Genomic DNA, 22,234 nt, shown 5'->3' on the forward strand with positions numbered 1-22,234 from the left:
CTCCAGCTTACCGTATAATATATATTTTGCTTAATATTTTTGCATTAGTTTATGATTTTCTTAAATCCTTATCTGAATTGATAATGCAGTTATGGTCTTTTAAGAATTTGAAGTGTTATACTGCGAGGTAGAAAAACTAAATCAAATCAAATCATAATAAAAAATAAGGCTGAGGCTATTTCCCTGGAGTAAATATGCATTGGTGTATATGACTAAAGGGATTAGAGGGGTTTATTATGTTTCGCAATTTCATTATATTTAAGTGCATATGGACATATTCATATCCTAAAGTAAATTTATTTCTCCTTTCTGAAGTATGTATATTTTTGTCACCTAAAAGCAGAAATGATGACAGCAAATTCATACATCATGGCACACATCTGTCAGCACCATTAAGGTGAAATGCGATGCACACCAGCCACCTTCAGTTTAAACTACTCTAGGCTGAACTAAGCGAATGCTGTTCTCCGATCTCACCTGTGTGTGCACATATATGCATGCGTGTATTTCAAAGATTGGAGTCCATGATCATAATGTTCTAAAAACATAATGTGGACACAGGATTACCTGCTGCCCAGTGCAGCATCCCTCGAAGAAAACCTTTTGAGCTTTTATCCATTTATAGATAATTCAATGGCTTTGGAATATTCTCTAGATTATGTCACACTCAGCAAGCTCTTGACTCATGTCCACTTCAGTGTGTCAGGTGTGATCCCTCACAGGGTCAGGCACGTGTCATCATTAAATCTCTGAGTCAATCCTGCTCAGCTTATGAACCCTCTTCTTCCTTCATCTTCAACCGCACTTATTTCACCTTGATTACAAGTTGTGTAGAAGAAAATCTTATGCTTATTCTTAACCTGTATGCATTACATTAACTAAACAACAGCAATCCCAACTTAGGGAAATAGAAGTCAGAGGTGGGATCGCAACACCACGAATCCAGAGTAACTTGGATCAGGGCAGTGAGAGACCTCAGAGTTCACTGACAATTGTTTCTACAGGGCTCCGGTTTGCATTTGTCAGCTCCAGGATATTTCCACAGCATGGTCCCACTGCACCCAATTTTAAACTCTGAGGAGAAAGAAACTGCCCAGTTTCAATCAAATGTTTCCTCCTGGATCAATCAGTGATAGTTCACAAAGCACATATGTGACCACAGGCCTGCTACAAGAGACACTACGGTTAACATGAGACACACTCTCCAAAAAATGTCTTTTTTTAAAACTGTATAGATAAGCGCTAGTAGGCCTTAGCAGCTACCCTTTAAGGGATTAGTGATATACTAAGGCATAGTTAGAGGAGAGTACGGAATGGGGCAAAAGTAGGTTTACTGTTCTTCATATGGAAAATAATACAGTAATTAATAAATAGTTATACAAGAATAAACTCGGTTTTGTGTAATCACAACTGTAAACCTACTTTTGTCCCACTCTGTGTAATGAGAGTAACTGTAAGGAGAGAAAAATATGGTTCATTTATTTTAAATGAGAACCTTTACGATATATTTCATGAAACCAGTCCTCACTGGTAACTTTTCTGAACAGAATCTCAGTGAAAACCTCAGAACTGCAGATGTCTCTTCTTGCCCCAACTCACACCCACTTTGACATAAAATCCAGTAGAAAGTCTCAATTTCCTTTCTAGTGTGCCTTACTTAAAATTTTATGTGTTGAGACATTTCTCCTAATCTCTAATAAATATTTTTTAGCACAGCCAGAATGTTGTTTTCAACCCAGCCAAGGAGAGAGTGGAACGTTCCCTGGCTGATGTGGCTCAGTGGATTGAGCACCAGCCTTCAAACCAAAGGGTCTCTGGCTCTATTCCCAGTCAGGCCACATGCCTGGTTGTGGGCCAGGTCCCCAGTAGGGGGCACGGAAGAGGCAACCACACGTTGATGTTTCTTTCCCTTTCTTTCTGCCTCCCTTCACCTCTCTAATAATACATTAATGAAATCTAAACAAACAAAAAGAACGAGTGAAGTGCAACAGACATAGTGTCCAAATATTGAAGAAACAACATATAAAAGAGATTCCTAGGCCAACCAGAGTGTACCTAATTCCACTGGGTCAGACTGAACTTAAATACTTTCAATTCAACGCCCAGGTGTAGCTGCAAGTAGAACATGAAGTTCAGAGGGGAAAACAAAGGAACAAACAAACAAGGGGGACAGGGTGTTTTGTTTCCCTCGATGGCAAGCAGGATAAATCTATATGGTGAGCCTACGTCTATAAACACTGGCGGATTTGGCATAAGATTCTTCATCTTTAAGACTGGGGAACTAGTTTTTTGTTTTGTTTTGGTTTGGTTTTTTGTCTAAAGAAAAAAATGGAATACCAATTTTCAGAAAGGTATTTTTTAGTCATGTAGGAAGGCCTATTTTTGGTAGCCTATGGGATTATTTTGCGGGCTGACTCATGTCTTGGATTATTTACTGCTTCTGGAAGCCTGTCTTTCTTCCTGTTACATTTTGCTGTGATATTCACTAAATGTCCAAGGGCAAGCTATCATTTTAATGAGGATTGTCACATACCAAGGTGCTTACATTACAATATAGTGTGTATGCAAGTGATATGTTGACTTTATACATATGTATATTTGTTCTATATGATTATAGATAATTTAATTTCCTTAGCAGATCACCTAGTTATAGGTAAGGGTCAGGTTTTAAGTATGCCTCACGATGCACTGGGAAAGATAAACAACGTTGTGTCCTAAAAGAGAGGCTAATTTTTACTGAAAGTTTTTTATAATGATGCCACACTATGTCTAGGTAAGATACATTATAAGAATACCAAACAACCTCACACGTTAATTTCATGTACTTAACCAATCTAACAAGTTAAGTGAGGCTGAGTTTCCCAATAGAATTTTTTAAATGCATTACACATGTTATCAGTCAGCCTTTCCCACTTACCCACTTGCAGGACCAGGTTTACAAAGCCCCCCTTGCCTCAGGAAAGGAAATCACACTGCTCGGTGCCCCAGGTGCACCAAAAGCCTGCAGCAGGTCAACTCCCTCCTGGATGGCCCTTAACTTCTGCTTCCACAGCTTGGCTCTTATGCTTACGAGGAATGAGATATCTTTATCTCAAAGCGAGTTTTAACACTTGTTCTTAACATTACATCAATGCCATTTAAATATTATGAAAACAAATGAAGATACATCTGAAGGAGAAGTGGTTTATTATCTTAATGTCAACTATTTCATATCATTTTGTAAGGCAACAAAAATAAGGGAAAATATTAGGTATGGGTCAGATAACTGTGAAAGATTGGATTATAAAAAGAGAATAGATTTTTATATGTTATATATCCACAAGTGTTTTCAAATTTTCTTTGCAGAGTAAAGAAACTAAGCTCAGAAATAATAAGGGATGTATAATGGGTACATTTCACACAATGGTGATAACATCATATGTCATTTGGCCAATCTGTATTTGAAAAAACTGCCTTCTTTATAAAAAAAAAAAGTTTGGTTGTACAATAAATTACAAAAATACATATCCCTAGAAGTGTGCAAATGCACACATGTACAGCATGCTTGCTTAGACATTTACATATAATTTTTATTATTTACTTTAAACTCATTATTTTAAGAAACCAAACAAATAGGAGTTTACTATATTTGACTCAAATATTTACTTTATTTGACTTAGTCTTTGCAGACACAGAAAGAAAAAAAAATCACCCCAAGTCCTGACTTCACTCACCAATTACTTTTTAGGAGGCCAAGTCTGGAGTTGTCAAGTTGCTACCTCAGGTAAAAAATATAGAAAAGCCATACTGGTTGTTTTTAAAAATTGAAAAGTGAATTGTGTTATCTCTGGTTTATATCTCTTATCACTAATGTTATATTGAAAAGTGAAGTGTAAAATTGTAGCTCAAAGAACAATAGCTCCCATTGCACTTAAGTCTCTATGCCATGAAATCCTGTACATTCTAAGGTAGTGGCTTTTTATTTTCGCCAGACATGGGTACTCTCACAAATAACATGAAAGCACATAGGAACAGAAGACATTTTTTCTCGAGAATTCAAGAGAGACTGTGTTCTAACATCTGTCAATTTTTAATGGCATATTTTCCCCTTGTCCATCCTTCATATAGAACACCACTGTGCAATACAACATTGTACTTTAATGGTGTCAGAGCAAAACTTGCAGCTGACAATGTTAAACAGGCAAAGAAGACTTCATTCAAGACGAGGAGGCCAGAACGCCCACAGGACTGGGAAAATGAGCGAAGGGACTTGAAGAGTGGAGTGAGGGAGAGATCATAAACCAACTGTGTTTGGTTTTACAGGAAGCAACACTAAACTTTCTCACATCTTTGTTACAGTGAGGTGCCTCCTACAGTTAGGCTCCTATTTCCCCTACCCCCTCCACCCTGTCACTGTGAGTTAGGGTCACTGTCTTCCTTGATGTTTCTGTTTCAAAAGGATGACTTCCAGGTGCTTGAGAAAGATGTGCCCAATTTTTAAAATTGACAAGGGGCTTTTAAGTATATATACATATGTCTCCAAAAGACAGAAAAAAGAATTTCCAGTTGCATGTATTCAAATTTTTTTTAAATGCTCTCAGAAAAGAGAGGTGAAGACTTCCAGTCAGGAAGCAGCTCGTATAAAGTGTAGTCAAGCTGAAGGGAATATCCAGGCCACCTTGGTGAATCTTACAATGTGGTTATCATGAACCGAATTGGATATTTAACCATATTTTAGTTCAGGTAAATTTAAATTGAATTAGCCACATGTGGTTTCCTTATGATGACTTGCTCAGGTTTTTAATGTGTGGACGTATTTATGAGTCAAATACAGTCTTTATTCTTAGAGTCTTCTTTCAATAAACATAATCAAGAAAAAGAAACAAAAATGAACCTAATCTTTCAGATATTGCAGTTAAATTATTTTTAAATAGAAAGCAAAAAATGACAAAAAGAAAACTAGATAGAAGGAAGGAAGGCAAGGAATGGAGAGAGAAGGAGAGAGAGAGGAAGGGAGGAAGGAAGGGAACCACGAATATAATAGAATGCCCAAACTTGTGAACACACCATACTCAAGTCTGTTTGTAAAAAATGAAAGAACATTTCATCGCTTGGTCACTTGCTCACCTCACACATCATTTTTTATATCGAAGGAGGACAGTATGTGAGAGGTTGGGCAGAACTCCTCCTTAAAGACATCAAACCCTAGGGAAGCAAAGCTCCAGGCGGAGCGTCAGATGGTCAGGGTCCAGCCATGGCGTGGCCGCACCCTGGCCCTGTGTGTCACCTGGACAATTTGTGGTGCGTCTCTGTTCCTGTGTCCTTACCTTTAACACTGAAGTGGCAGTAGTGACCGCTTCACTGAGTTCTTTAGAGGTTCAAAGTCTAATGCATTGAATGCACTTTACTGAGTGTCTGACAAACCATATAATTATATCTTATCATACCACATCACACTATATCATATCATACTGTTATATTACATGAATTTGCTTTCCACTTCAGTGTGAGTTTTCCCCAAGGACCTTCTTCGCTTTCTTCCCTACTTCTATCATGGGCAACCTCATTCATTGCCAACAGATCGCTTTTCAGGTTTGACTGGCGAATCTCTGTTGCAGCTTGCATCTCTAATAAGTTCCAGCCTCATCTGTACCCTCGGTTGCTTATCTACTCGGTTGTCCTCAGAAAGATCACTCCATCCAATGTGAAATACCTGCCACCATCATCCCCCTTCGCTGTAAGAGCAGTAAGATGTACTTTTACTCATCTATGTTCTTTGCCGCCTTTTCTTCATTCCGCCTCCCACTCTTAGAATTCGATTTTTCATCTTGTCTTTCCCAGACTACAGAATTTACCTCTGATTTTCCAGTTTCCCAATTCCTCTTTCATTCTTCAACATGTTCAATGAGCTCTATCTACTGTAGCTTACACTTTAAAACCTTCTTTTAGATGTTCAACCCTTCAGAGTCATCACTTACCACGTTCCTTCATCTTGCGTCTCTTCATTTTGATGGCTTCATTTTAGTCTATGGCCACAGCCCAAACTACTAAAGTTCCCAAACAACCCAGTTTTTTTTTTCTCAGGTTATTGTCTTTATATGCACCAGCCTCTTTTATTTGAATCACCTTTGGCCCTTTCTGTCTGGAAAAATACTGATTTTACCTTCTTTAAGACCCAACTAAACTGTTGTCTCCCATATGAAAATGTCTCTGTCTACCCCAAACCATCACAGTCCATTTCCCCCACGATGCTTACAAAGGCTAACTGCAATGTCTTTAGAAATTATAAACGTTTCATGCTTTTATTTGTTTTCCAAGTACAGTGTGAGCTCTTAGTAGTCACTGATTTCTAACGTCTGCACATTCACACAATGGCTTTCCTTAACTGACCTTTACATACACACCTAGTATTTGAAATATGTATATTATTTAGGAAACCATGTTTCTAAAGTTCGTTTAGTTTCTATAATATATAGTTTATTAAAAAGTGTTTTTTTAAATATGTTACCTTCAATTATGAAAATAAGATCAAATCTGTAATAACTTAGTACAGATACTTGTTTAATAACTGAAGTCTAGTCCAACATATTAAGTTATATAAACAGCTTAATTTAAACATGAAATAATTTGTATTTGATTATTTTAACATTTCAGACATTCCTTGAAGCTTTGAATGATCACATTCACTTTGTCTAATATGCTCTAGCATTTTAGAGGATAGATCGCCCTCTGGTGGAAATTTAAGTCCTAACTAAAAGTTCTAACAACTGTCTGTAGCTGGTCTCTGTTGTTATGAGCACGTTAGTAAGAATATTGGTTGCACAGCAGAATGTGTATTAAATTAATGAGCTGAACTACAATGGAAAATAAAAGCAAATAAGTTTTAAAAATAGACAAATGTGTTCTTGCTTGCCATAACCATTCACTTGTATAACCATAAATTTAATATTGCGTGAATCTTATGAAGACCATAAAAACTCAACAAATGGAGCAATAATCTATTGGTGACTGACTTCTTTAAAGCATGTTTATCATAAGTCATAAACCAAAATTTGTTTTTGCTGATATCATGCTATTTTAAAGTCTCTACATTTCTATTATTTTTTTTCTTTTATTAATGCTTATTTACAAACATTTTAAAACCAATCATATTCATTGTTTCTAAAGGGGTAAATTATTGAAAATAACTCTAGCAGTTGGGGATTTTTTTTGTATGATCCCAGACTGCTGATCATATCCCCAGGACAATTATTGATGTTACCTCAATAATTGATGATGTCATTTTCTGCCAGTGAGAGTGGTATATTTGGTGCATACTTTATATTTTTTAAAAATTAAAATTTAATATCATCATAATAGAAAGTTTTCTAAGACATTCTTGGCTTGACAGTGATAATATATGAGTCTGAACATATAACTAAATTGCATAGAACCCTTGAGGAAACCAAAAAGCAGAATGTGTTAGGGGAATGAGGGGTACCTGGTGAAGTAGGAGAGCTCAAGAACACCCCAGTACAGGGGTTTATTAACTGTATGGTCTAATAGTAACAATACATATCATAGTATTATATTAATATAAATATCAGTAATTATAAGCCATACTGCGTCGAGGGGCTTTAAAACCGCTCAAGGGGCGGCCTGACAGAAACCTTTCCTCTGATCTGTAACACGCCTGGGGGCCTTACCATGCGGGGCCCCTGTCCCTGGGGGGATGAAAGCGCTAATTCCCGTCCTCTTAGGCGTGCTGTCCATGCTGATGGTGGCTCAAAGCCTCTGGTCCATGTGCAGGTCCCGAAAATCCTCAGGTCCCTGTCCGGTGCCCCTGTCCCCTCTTCTGGGCACCAGATGTCGGGGGGCTTTAACTCAGCCCCCTGGTTCCACCACGGATGAAGAAAAAGACTACCAAGACATGATCTGCTTGGGGAGGAAAGGTGGCCGCTTCTCTCAAGGGGAGAAGGGTCCCGAGCCTCTCTCTCCCGGGGCTTTTATTAGGTTCATTCGCATAGGAATACAGATAAAGCTCATCAATCATTTTCAGCCAGTAAGGGTTAAACAATACAAGATTTACAGAGAACTTTGAGGGCTTATTCTGAGTTACAGTCAATTAGTTAGAGGGCCATAAAACTTTAGGCGCCAGACTCATCTCAGGTCTGGACCCTTATCTCTTAAACTGAGGGTACAAATTAAGTAGGTTTCACAGGAATGTATGTATTTTTCTTCGGCCTGATTCCCCAGGGAATCCGCCCCTCCCAGCACAGGACTGCACTGCCCTCTGTTATTGCTTCAGGCTTAAGTCAGGCAAGGGAAGTAAGGCAGCCAAGAGATTAGGAGACTTCTTGCAGACTGAATGAGGACTCAGGCTATTTCAAAGCCGAGGAGCGAGGGTCCATCACCCCCTTTTTCCACAGCCCCCCGAGTCCTTCCCTGTGGGCCTCTTCTGTGACCAGAGCCTGTCTTAGGTTGATCCTCCCTTGAGGATTCTTACCCGTCATTGGCTGACTGGCCAAGCTCAGGGCCAAGCAGGGTGAAGTGGGCAGAGGTGGTACACCTGCGAGGGAGACAAGCTTTGTCTCCTTAGTGGCTTATGGTCCCAACTCTGACTCAGCCTTAACCATGAGGGGTTACAGCCTCTGAAACCAGGCAGGGCGGTTCCCAACAATACTGTAAAGGGGTTTCATATCACATGTTCTTAAATACAACAGTCATGTGATCTAGGTTCCCTTTTCATCTGAATTGTATAAATTCAAAACTAGGTCAGAGATACAAAGTAACTTTTCCAAGTTTAAAGGGCTGATATGTGCCTCAAGTGGAAAATTTAAGCAGAATGCTTGAGGTTTGATTTGCCCACTGAAAAACATTATCGTAATCATAATTTTTAAATTCAAGATTTTTATTTCTTGTGTAGTTGAACCAAAATTAGTAAGTTTGCTTATTGTGAGACAAATTAAAATGTTATAACATTATCTTATGGATATTTGTTTTAGTAGAGTTCTATGATACATAGATAATATAAGTTAGAACTGTATTGTAAAGAAGAATCCAGAAAAATGCTTATTTCAAATAAATTGAAACAAGCCTTAGCCATTTTTATGGTTATATGGTTAGCACTTTAGAAACCTCCAGGTATTAAGTTATATTTATAATAGCCTTCTGTAGGAGAAGAGGAAGAGCAAAAAATGGAAAACTTATTTGAACAAATAATGAAGGAGAACTTCCCTAATCTGGCAAAGGAAATAGACTTCCAGGAAGTCCGAGAAGCTCAGAGAGTCCCAAGTAAGTTGGACCCAAGGAGGAACACACCAAGGCACATCATAATTACATTACCCAAGATTAAACAGAAGGAGAGAATCTTAGAAGCAGCAAGGGAAAACGACATAGTTACCTACAAAGGAATTCCCATACGACTGCCAGCTGATTTCTCAAAAGAGACCTTACAGGCAAAAAGAGGCTGGCAAGAGCATTCCAAGTCATGAAAGGCAAGGACCTACATCCAAGATTACTGTATCCAACAAAGCTTTCATTTAGAATGGAAGGGCAGATAAAGTGCTTCCCAGATAAGGCCAAGCTAAAGGAGTTCATCATCACCAAGCCCTTATTATATGAAATGTTAAATGGATTTATCTAAGAAAAAGAAGATAAAAAATATGAACAGTAAAATGACAGCAAACCCACAGTTATTAACAACCACACCTAAAACAAAACCAAAAGCAAACTAAGCAAACAACTAGAACAGGAACAGAACCACAGAAATGGAGATCACATGGAAGGTTATCAGCTGGGAGTGGGAGGGGGAGAATAGGGGAAAAGGGACAGAGAATAAGTAGCATAAATGGTAGGTAGAAAATAGACAGGGTTAGGGTAAGAATAGTATGGGAAATGTAGAAGCCAAAGAACTCATATGTGTGACCCATGGACAGGAACCATGGGGGGGGAATGTGGGAGGGCGGGGGTGGGCAGGGTGGAGGGGAGTGAAGGGGGGAAATGGGACAACTGTAGTAGCATAATCAATAAAATATATTTAAAAAGTAGCCTTCTGTAACTGAGCTGGGTATAAGCCTTATCCCAAATTAGTGATAATGATCTCTTTAACTTTCTTTGAAATTATATCACCTATGTATCCACACCTAAATATAATTTGGTTTTGCCTGTTTTTCTTATTTAATACATTGTATGTTACTTGATGTCTTATTTATTTTAGTCAATGTTTGTGAAAATTATCTATTTTATATAAATGTTCAGTTTATTTTCATTGCTCTGTGGTAATTCATTGTATTCATTTGAAATAGTTTAATTGTTTTTCTTATTGGTAGTTTCAGGTTTTCCTCCAATTTATTTCTTAGATCTGTTATGAAACATGCAGTGGGATTTCTGTGCCATAAGTTATGCATATCTTCAATACTGCTCTATATTTTTAATCTAATTTTCAAAATTATTGCTCCAATTTACTCTTAGCCAATGAGTGAAATTTCATTGTTTTGCTTTTTGCCATTCTGGTGATTGTTTTAATTTGCCTTTCTTTGAGGTCAACAAAGTTGACAATTTTCCAAAACATTCGGTGCATCTCTAATAGATAGATATAGACAGATAGAAAGATAGATAGATGATAGATAGATTGATAGATAGACTCTATTTCAAGAAATAGCCATGAAGAAATGGGTTAGAAACAGATTACATTGTATTTAATTTCTGATTACCCAGTGATACATTTGGTTCTGAATTAATCTCTTCTGGAAATACATTGCTTAACACAGTAAAACCTTGCTGCGCACTGCACTTAGCAAAGTACTGGAAGGAGATTAGCTTGGAAACAAATGTGCCGTTGAGTGACTAGAAATGAAATAGAAGAGAGCAAAAAGGCTTAGAGACTTAAGGGCTTTTTTGATCACAAAAAACATAAAATAATATTAAGAACAACTTTGGTTATTAAGAATGAAAAACCTTGGTTACTAAAATAATATTAAGAAATACTTTGGTTACTAAAAATGATTAAGAAAAACTTGGTTACAACCTTTCTATGAAGATCAAATCAAGGATGTTAATAATTATGTTATTAACATAAGAATAAGTATGGTCATTAAATTCATTCAGCTGGGAAAAAAAGTGACTAAAGGGAAAATATTTAAGGATTATAAGTACTTTGTCCTCCAAAATCTGATAGAATCAAGGACTCTGAAAGTAAGTGGAGAAAGAAAGACACATGGACACAAAAGCAGAAAAAATAAAAAAAGAAAACTAAGGCATTTGTCTAGAAAAGAACTATGAGTGCTAATTGGTGCATACACTTGCATACAATTGAATAAAATCTTAATATAAAGGGTGGGGCAAAAGTGTGTTCACAGTTGTGAGTACACAAAACACAGAGTTTATTCTTGTGTTGTTTTGCTTACTGTAAACCCACTTTGTCCCACCCTGTATTTTTAAGAGAAGTGAACTACTGTGAAAACCAGGAATCTGGATACAGCTTGATTTTGTATCTCTGTAGCTATAACAACCTGTGAGCTAACACTTTATAACCAAGAGCTAGGTGACTGAAACTTCTTAACTCCTATAGAGGCCACACTGTATACTTTACATGTGACCAGAACAATAGTGCGGGGGGAGAAGAACCCCATTAGAGTGTGGAAATAAGGACTAGAGTGAACAGCAGATTTAGGAATTTCTCCTACAGAGATGATTCTGGCCTCAAACAAAGAGCTTCCCTTAAACACCACTCACTACAGGATAGAGTTGTAATTCCAGCTCGTATTACAGAATCCCTACGGGCAACAAACTCTTTTGATTTTTTTCTCTTTTAATTATAACACTTTAAAAACAAACTTGGTAAAATATACATAAAATTGGCCTTTCCACCATATTTAAGTTTATAATTCAGTGGCATAAGTTCTTTCAAAATGTTGTGTAACCATCACTATTTTCAAAAAATATTTACCTCTTTTTATTTCTCTATGAATCCATAAACTCTTTTGTTCTCTCATTGTTCCTCTTCCAAGACGGTAGTATTTCTTTCTATTTTATTGTTTCAGGTCCCTCGATTCCAATTAATGCGTGGGGAGATAATAACTTTTCCTTGCTATTTATTGGTCTTTGGGTCCAGGGTGAGCTCCCATCACTGGGTGAAAAATTTAGACTATGTTCCTTGAGAAAGGAGTGAGTGTGTTTTGCCTGGGTGAGGAATAGTGAGCTGAATATCTAGTGAGTAGACAGGTTGACTGTGATAAACTTCGATGTTGTTACCAAATTCTTTCCCACATTTTTCTTTGCAGAAACATCATAGAGTCACACACCCTTAGCCCTTTTTTGAAATTTGCTGCGGCCATGTGACTTGTTTTGGCCAACGGAATATGTGCACAGGTGACACATGTCCTGTAGGAAAAGAATCTCTAAGGGCCAATTTGTAACTTACCACATTTACTTCCCCCTACGATGCTGCTTTTCATAATACATGTGTCGGGATGGAGTCTCCGTTAGCTTGAATGCCTGAGGGCCTCTATGCAGGATGCACGATGTATTTAAAATGTGCATTTTTGTTGTGAAGCAAGTACAATTTTGGAAATCTGTGTTACCACAACATTATTTTCCCTACTTGATTGTTACTATACAAACCTGTTTATCAGTCTCTACAGTCGTGCTACCCTAGTTACTTGTCTCAAATAAAAGGGTCTGTAAGCATCGGGACTCCTTGTTCCTACTTCCCACTGATGTTTTATCATGTCTGTGTTTTGACTGTCCCCATTTTAAATGCATTGCACATTATCTTAAATAGGTCAGACTTGTTAAAATTTATCCATGTATATACCATTTTTAGCATTCTTTATTTCTTCAACTACCTCGAAATTTTCATCTGATATTCCATTCCTACTGACTGAAGCACAGGCGTATTGAGCAATCAGTTTTGATGTAGAGGTGGTAGGTGTGGTTTAGATTACTCATCCTTTGCTTAAAGTGAAATTATGGCTAAACTAATTTTCCCTAATACATTCAAGCTGCTTCTATCAAACATCAAAAATAATGGTATGATTCTGCTACTAAAGCCAAAAGAACTGTTAAAAATTTTTCTCTTCTCCCCAGTGAACAAATAATTGATTTGTTCCTTATGCTTTGTAAAAAAAAAAAAAATTAGGGTAAAATTGACACAGTTTAGCAGAAAGATTTGGAAGGATTTGAGCATAATTTTTAGTTGTTTCGTTCACAAAGGATGTAAGACCACTTTGAATAAATTAGAAAAATGCATTCTGAAGGTTAGGCCAAGCACGTTGAGAAGGACATTTTTACCTACGAATTACAGTTGGATGATTCTAGATTAAAGATTTAAAGGAATGACTTGGAAGAAGTTCTCCAGGGCTACTTAATTACTGCATGTTATGAGGAAATAAATGAAGTTGCAACTTAATGTTCTTTCTCTCCAGTAACCTCGTCTGTGCTGCTATCTACCTACTCGATGTTAGCAACGTGCCTGCTGATAGTTACAAGTGAACGCTTTTACCTCTTCTGGGTTATTTTTAACTGAAGGGAATACAATCCAGTGATCTTGGTAAAATGTGTACCCAGTGGCTAAAGCCCAGACACACACTTACATGTCTGCTTACACAGAGTTAACTGTAGAATGTGAGTGAACACTGAGATCCACTTTTTCCCTAAGAATTTATTGTAAAGAAGATAATCCTAATGGTAAGGACAAAGTTTAGTACATTAGCAAGAGTTCTTTTGTTTTGTGTTGTTATTTATTTTCTTATTATTTTTTCTCTGGAAATAAGGCTCTATTTTCACCATTTTTCAAAATGATCTGGTTTGTATTCTCAGGATAAATGCTGAGTCTTTTTTCTGCTAATATTATTTCTAAATTTTCCATTATATTTAAAATTTCATTATTTCTCATCATATTATTTAAAACAATTTTGTCTTGCCCAGTTCATCAAGTGTAACATCATATAATAATTATAAGTCATTGTGCTGTAATACTAATGCCCCACTTAATGTACAGAAGCAAATGAAAATGTGTTATTTTAAACTGCTGACAGTTGACTATTTTTTAGTGAAAAAATTAAAATTCATGTGTGAAGATGGATTATACTTTCTTTTTTATTAGGAGTCAAACCTAGTAAAGCCAAAAAGTAGCAAATGAGCCCCACGATGCAGTAAGCATGATTGTACCACCCTAGCCTTAACTGCAGTGAAGAATTCAGCATGATGAGGAGCTACTCTGCTCAGCGTAAGTATGTGAAATTTTGTGTGTTTGTGGTATTAATTGCACTTTTACAAATTATCTTAATTTTTATATGAGTTGAGCCCATAAGCAGAAATGGGGAGAAAAATCTCCCTTCTTCTCCTTGGTCCATTGCCTGCCATGGGAAAGGATAGATTACAGATTAAGGGGAGCCATCAGTGGGTCAACGGGACTGTCCCTGGGAGGGCCAGGTTGTCGGCTACAAAAATGTGGCCGGTGAGGTGATAAGCAGAGGTGATCCAGTCAAGAACATCTCTAGTGGGTGCCAGTTCAGAACTTCAAGGACCAATGTTGTCTAATATCCAATATAAAAGTGTCAGTTTTTGAACAGTTCTTTGCATCTGTTGACCAGAAACCTTTAGGTACAGTTTTGTTACAACTCATTTCACTAAAATTTGAGTGAAGTCCCCTATATCCACACTTGGGTTGAAATGGCATTCTTTACCACCAGCGAGGGAGAAGCTGGTTAGTAAATGTCCAGGAGACATTTGTGGAATCTCAAGAGTTATTTGAGGATTGGCAGAAAAGTTGAAAGGCTAGAAATTTTGGAAAAGCTTTATGATGGCATCAGTGATCTATTTCTAGACTCTAATATCATGATCAATTTGAAACATGTCATTCAAAATCCTCCCTTGCTTGCCATTGCCGTCATTTTATTTGTCGTGTGTGTGTATGTTGTTATGTTATATTTATGATATTTTATTAAACTATGTTATATGTGTGCTATATGTATATATGCACACATCATACTCTACATTGTCATAAACACTATAGTGAGGACAATCTATTACATCTTCCAGTAGTTTTCCTATTTGAGTCTCAAAAATTTGTATTCATTTAATTATTTTCATTTTTTATATGATTGGTCTTTTGCCACTTATTTTAGTTCTCAATGATTTGATTTAACACAATTTCTCACTCTAATTTTTAAAAAAATTTGACATCACATGTTATCATTCTTATTTATTTACATAGATATTCATTGATCCCATATTAATTCCACAAAGACCCCTTTGCTGTTTTATCAGTCAGAATAGGCTAGGCTGGCTGCAGGCACGAGGAACATGCAGAAGTGCTTCCCCACATCTCCCCTTCAGTGGAGGAAGCTCTGCTACCCAGAGTGACTACTGATCCCAGGATCAGAGAGTCTCATTTCCAGGTGTGCTCCACAGTCGTCTTGACAAAGAAGGTAATCCATGCAATCTTGTGCCAGAAATGGCATGAGCCAGACTGGAGATTACTCACACTACTTTCACTTGAAATTCATAGGCCACACCCAACTGAAATGGACCCAGAACTCCAGACTTCAATGCGAAGCAGAAAGAGGGATGTCTTGGATATTGATAAGGAACACTAAAGACCCCCACAGGCAGCGCCCTGAAAATCTGACACAGGAAACTGAAGAAAGAAGAAGAGATGGTGATTGGTTTATTATAGATATTCTGGAAGTACCAAGGAGGTTACCAGACAACAGCTACAAAAACGCACAAAGGAATATTCAAGAAACAAACAATAATAAGGCTTAATTCAAGCTTTTACGGTAGAATGCAGCTGAAGTTGAGGTAATAGGAAAATATGCATGGACTCCTTTGTCGGGGGGCTTTAAAGCAGCCCCCCGGTCTGCCACGGATGAAGAAAAAGACTACCAAGACATGATCTGCTTAGGGAGGAAAGGTGGCCGCTTCTCTCAAGGGGAGAAGGGCCCTGAGCCTCTCTCTCCAGGGGCTTTTATTAGGTTCATTCCCATAGGAATACAGATAAAGCTCATCAATCATTGTCAGCCAGTAAGGGTTAAACAATACAGGATTTACAGAGAACTCTGAGGGCTTATTCTGAGCTACAGACAATCAGCTAGAGGGCCATAAAACTTTAGGCGCCAGACTCATCTCAGGTCTGGACCCTTATCTCTTAAACTGAGGGTACAAATTAAGTAGGTTTCACAGGAATGTATGTATTTTTCTTAGGCCTGATTCCCCAGGGAATCTGCCCCTCCCAGCACAGGACTGCACTGCCCTCTGTTATTGCTTCAGGCTTAAGTCAGGCAAGGGAAGTAAGGCAGCCAAGAGATTAGGAGACTTCTTGCAGACAGAATGAGGACTCAGGCTATTTCAAAGCTGAGGGGCGAGGGTCCATCACCCCCTTTTTCCACAGCCCCCCGAGTCCTTCCCTGTGGGCCTCTTCTGTGACCAGAGCCTGTCTTAGGTTGATCCTCCCTTGAGGATTCTTACCCGTCATTGGCTAACTGGCCAAGCTCAGGGCCAAGCAGGGTGAAGTGGGCAGAGGTGGTACACCTGCCAGGGAGATAAGCTTTGTCTCCTTAGTGGCTTATGGTCCCAACTCTGACTCAGCCTTAATCATGGGGGGTTACAGCCTCTGAAACCAGGCAGGGCGGTTCCCAACACTCCTTATGTAAATATAAATAGTTAATGAGAAAAAGTTAAGTAAAAAGTTAATGAGTTTGAGATTTATAATGATGAAAACGGGAAGAAAATTAACTTAAAAGTATAAAAAAGGTTCAATTTCTCCGAGAGAAATATTGTTTGATAGCACTGTAAGTAGTGACGAAAGTGCAGATATAGTGGAAGCAAAACACTGAAGAGGTTGCTAAAATTATTATGGTGACAAATGCTATTAACTTGAAATAAGAAATTGACAGAATTAATAGAGAACGAGGAGTCAAGAGAAATTTGAAGGCAAAATGGACAAAAGTAAAGTGCCGTAATAAATACTATAAGACTTTTTGTCTTTTCTTATCCCTCACTGTCCTGTGTCCCTAGTTAATTTGATCTGTTTTCATTATTTTGTATACACTCTATTCATAATTCATTGTGAAACAAATTTCTAATGTAGACTTCATTCTGATTTCCAGGAACAACAAAAAATTACCATGATATTTATCAGACATCTAAATTCAAAATTGAATAAGTCTGCTCATATTTTACGTTGTCCAAACTCTCCATTGCGCCTGAGCTAAGTGGTGCTGGTAACTATATAATCTGTCATGCCATTACTTTGCCCCCATAACCCTCACATTTATCTCCAATGGTGTATCTAATTTTTCAATACCCCTGCCTACATCACATGCTGAAGATTCCTCAAATACATCCCCTTCTCTTCATCAATACAGCCACTTCCTTAAAGAAGACAACATCAGATCTTACCTGCTCAAATGTCTGCTCTTTCTAGAGTGGTTTTCCACAATTACTCTAACTCTAAGCCAGTTGAATTCCTACACAGGCCTATAACCATTTCAAAAGCTGCCCCGCTGATACAACTTCCAAACTTAAAACGCTGCAGCACCTTCTTTTTTTTTTAGAGTCAAGTCTAAAATTATTAACCTGGCCTGTAAGGCTCTAACTCACTCATATCTATTTCTCAGGTTTTTCTGTCTCAATCACAGGATTCTGAAATAAAGCCGCTGTCACTTTGGCATATTTTCATTCCCTCCAAAGCACCTGATTCCCTCCTTTTGCTTCAGGGTTTTCATGCTTGGTCTTCCCTTTGCCAGGGGCACTTTTAATTCATAGTCTCGTTCAAATCCTACTTACTCTTTTTCAACAAATACCTCCTTAGTGTATATCCATAGCTGTATTTACTTCTTTACAGAAAATGTCAGAATCATATAACTTTCTAGTTTTATGTGTTGTCAATCTCCCTGATTAAATGGCAAGGTCATAAGAGTGGTGGCCATTTCTGACTTGTTTGCCACCCTAATATCTGGTAGAGTGTTTTGTAGGGAGTTGACTTAAAACTCACCCTTCATTGAGAGAATGAACTCGTGAGGATTTAAACAAAGTCATGAATGTAAGGCAGGTAGATAAGTGTTGAACTTCATATCACTTGGTGTTCATGCTAAGAGTAGTAATAATGCTAATGATAATAATAACATGTAACATTCATTGTATCGTCTTTAAAGTCAGGCCATCAGCGAGTAACTTCACATGTTTCAGATGACAGATTTCATGGCCAGCTTTCTAGCTCCGTTCTCTGGCTGGCATTACATACCTTCACTATGTCTACTCTCGGTATGTCTTCATTTTTCTCTTGCCTCTACAACGTGCTTTGTCACTTTCTCGGTGTCATCTAACAAGTCCGTAAACAAAAGGTGTTACAGCTCCATTTCCTGTCACAAAAGAGAACAATGGCTATGTCTTTAGTTAACACCTTTATCATTCTCTGTGCTTGCTATAGTGCCCCAAGTGCAGTCGACTATCAATAACTAGAATTGTGATGACTAGAATTCAGTTAGGGTGTTTCCACATCCTCTGGAATTTGTGTCTTTGAAAGTTTAAATAAGAATCTCTAAAAAAGAGTATAACTAATAAAAACAAACATATGATTTCAATTATATGCACTATTTATTTGTGAGTAGTTGAGTTTGATATAAGAAATGAAAGTGGCTACTGAACAAAAGGTGTGGCTCAGATAATGCTAACGAAATATTTTAGTACATAAAACAGACATCATGTGGGCTGACCTTCATTTCCAGTTATATGTGAATGCTTTTACCAAACCTGAAAGTAAGACTGAAGAGATTTTTGGAAGTATTTAAGAAAATACGCATAGGCTGGAAGCTTCATGTTCTGAGATAAATGTCCGATGGAGGTTGGGGCACGTTTTCTGGATTCCATGTCGTGGACAATTTATGACAAATGTAATGATCAAGGGCCTGATTGTGCAGCACGTAAGACATCGATATGAGGAAAGAAAGCTCTAATGAAGCAACATTGATGGATAAAGTACGGAGAAGTTCAATATTCCAGGCACTTTTTGGTAATAGAATGTATAGCATAATTCCAAATGCATTGTCTCCAGACTTAATGGCACAGAAACACTCAGATCAAAGAAACGGGAAACATTCTTGGAAATATAAGCGAGGTTATGGCTCAAATAGTTTAGGTGATTATACTCTGAGTTGCATGAATGAAATCATAAAAATTCAACTTTAAATGGAATTATGATGAAAAAGCATTTTGTTAATGCAGTTTAGCTGATTGCTTAATGAAGTACATTCATTTTAGATCAAAATACATGGTAAGCCTAGGAATGTCCTCTACCTGGAGAATGACTTTTTTTTTTTGACAAAAAGAATCCAGACAGAAGCAATCAAAAGACTCCACACTGTATTGACATAAATATGTGAGAATTGAATTGCACAGTCCTATGATGTTTACTTTTGGAAGCATTTTGAAGCATTGTCAAAACTGACTACTTTAGCTTCCATGTTTCCTTAGGTAAACTTGCTTGTATTATCCTTATGTCTAACTTTTATAGATTCTTAAAAGTGGTCCACATTTAAATGGAAGTAAACTCCAAATATTTGCCCATTTTATGACCTATTGGACTAAATACGGTTTTCAACATGCATATTCACCAATGTAGGAAAGGTTGAAACATATGTGATTACTTAAATTATTTATTTACAATATATTTTATCAAATTGTTGCTTGTTGTATGTAGAGGACAATAAGGAAATTTCTATGCCTACACTGGCTTTAAAAGATGAAGAAATTTAAAACAACTAAGATTTTTTTTAACATTCAAGTATCTGATTTAAATAAAAACAACACCAACAGCCCTGGCTGGTGTGGCTCAGTTGGTCAGAGCATCCTCACTGAGGCAGGAAGGCCACAGGTTCAATTCCAGGTCAGGACACATACCCAGGTTGCAGGTTAGATCCCCAGCTGGGGCCTGTATGAGAAGGCAACCAACTCAGTATCTTTCTCCATCCTTTCCTCTCTCTCTAAAAGCAGTGAAAAAACATCCTTGGCTGAGAAAAAAAACAAAACAAAATACTAATAAAATCTTCTTGTGTTATTTAAGGTAGCTATAAAAATAAGCCAAGTTAATGACCAAATTCTGAAGGTCATCAATCTTTATAGCATTGAATATTTAAACCAGAAAGTTTTAAATTCTCTTGGGGTCAGGTGAGGTGCATTTGCTTTCTATTTCTTTATAACAACACTTCACAAATTTAGTGGCTGAAGTAAGTGTTACGAGTCAGGTTTCCAGGTGGTTCACCTGTGTTCTCTCTCAGGGTTACACAAGCCCAAACTCGAGATGTCGGGCTAGTTGAGCTCTTACCTTGATACTCTAAGAAAGAACCAACTTTTAAGTTCATTTAGATTTGGTATCATTGAGTTCTCTGTGGCTAAAAGACTGAGGTCCTCACACATGGTTGGCTGACAGCTAAGCATCTCTCTCAGATCTTAAATATAATGCATTGATTCTTGTAAGTTATACAAGAAAAATCGCACTTGATTACTTAAACATACAATTTTTTTCCAACACTGTGGCAAAAAGAGAAAGCAACCATTCCAACATAGAAGAGAGATCCAACTAAAATTTGCTTTAACAAAAGGCATGAAGATTTTTAAATGCTGTGATGAGCTAAAGCAAAGGTACTGGATACTGTTGGGGGGGGGGCAGTATGGGGCAGTGTGAGGAGGTCATCCGTGGTTGCAGGCACTGCTTACTGAAGTCAGGCTCCTATCCTCCCATGGACACTGGGAAGTGGAAGTGCTATCTTTTTTGCTGATTGCATTTTAAAGGGATGCCTCTCAGGTCTTTGAGAAAATCATTTGTAGGTTGTAAAAGCTTTACATCTCTAAAGAGGCAGAAGAAAATTTAAAATTACAAGTTCTCTAAAATAAGTGATTTAAGGAAAGGGAGGTCAGGGCCTGTAGTTAGGAAGACACCTGCCTAAAGTTAAGTCAAGCTGAAGGAAACTGGTAATGTCGTCTAGGTCACTGTGGTCCCCTCCTTATTCGAAGCCAGCAGTGTTGTTCTGAGTCATTCTCTTGCTCTCTGACTCCCTTTTTCTGCCCATCTAAAGAAAACTCTGCTTACAAAGGCTCGTATGATTAGGTTTAGTCCCCCCAGATCATCTCTCTTTGCCACAGAGTGTGCCATAAGCATCAGAATGGAATTCATCCTGTTCACAGGTCCCATCCACAATCAAAGGACTGGAATTACACAAGCGAGAGGGTCACTGAAAGGCATTCGCAGAATTCTGCCGACTAAATGAGGTGTGTAGTTTCTTTTTCCATTATGACTTCTGGAAACCCAGTTTAATTTTCTCTACCTTTACTTCAAGGATCATCTTGATTCTTGATCCCACACTACTTCTGTTACAGTAGCCAGTTTTGCCCTTCTATTGAGAAGGGTTGGTAATACATTTTATGGCAGTAATCCTTCATGGGCCATGATGTAACTTCACTGGGCTTCTTACTTCATCTGCTCAGTCAAAGGAAAACCAGGTGGTCAAGTAAAGTTTCAAGTTTTAATTGGAAAATTTGATCACAATCTCCCCGTTCACATGAGTAGGTGAAGAAATATTTGTTTTTGCAATCCTGAGTTCTAAATGGTGCTATTCCAAGAATAGCTTCTTTAGGCACTGCGAGCTAACGCTTCTTTTTGATAACTGAGGGTTATCAAGTAGTTATTCCACCTGAATGAGTTTGCAGGGATCTTTTCCCTGGTAGTTCTGATATTGTATCTCTGATTTAGGAGGCAGTGAATTGAGCAGGGAAGCATATATGAATGAGCTTACCCGTTTTAAGGTGCATGGCATCAAAATGGCATATTCAGAATGCATAATTCATCCAGCCTACTTACTGATATTTTTCAGAACTTTCCATTGCTTTCCTAATGGGATGCCATTGAAAATGTCATTTGTTCTAAAGTCAAAGTTTCCAACATGAACATGTGCATATTTCTGAGTAGTACGGGAAGGGACCTTCGGTCAGAATCATTAGGTGTAATTAAAAGCGAGGAGCCTTAGGCAGGGCTGTTTCTGCAATGATGCAGTTTGAGCAGAAGGCTGCAGTATGAGATCATACTGAATGCCTCTGGAGATTGCAATTAGCTCCACTGAACTAGCAATTAGCCGAACATTTTTTTAATTAATTTATTTATTTTTATTCAGTTACAATTGTCTACACCTACTCGCTTCAAACATCTCTTAGTTGATTTTGCCTTTTTTTCCTTTAAATCTGGGATTCTTTTGAGATCTGTACATTCTAACAACAA

Source organism: Desmodus rotundus, chromosome 1, assembly GCF_022682495.2.
Source record: "Desmodus rotundus isolate HL8 chromosome 1, HLdesRot8A.1, whole genome shotgun sequence".
NCBI lineage: Eukaryota > Metazoa > Chordata > Mammalia > Chiroptera > Phyllostomidae > Desmodus > Desmodus rotundus.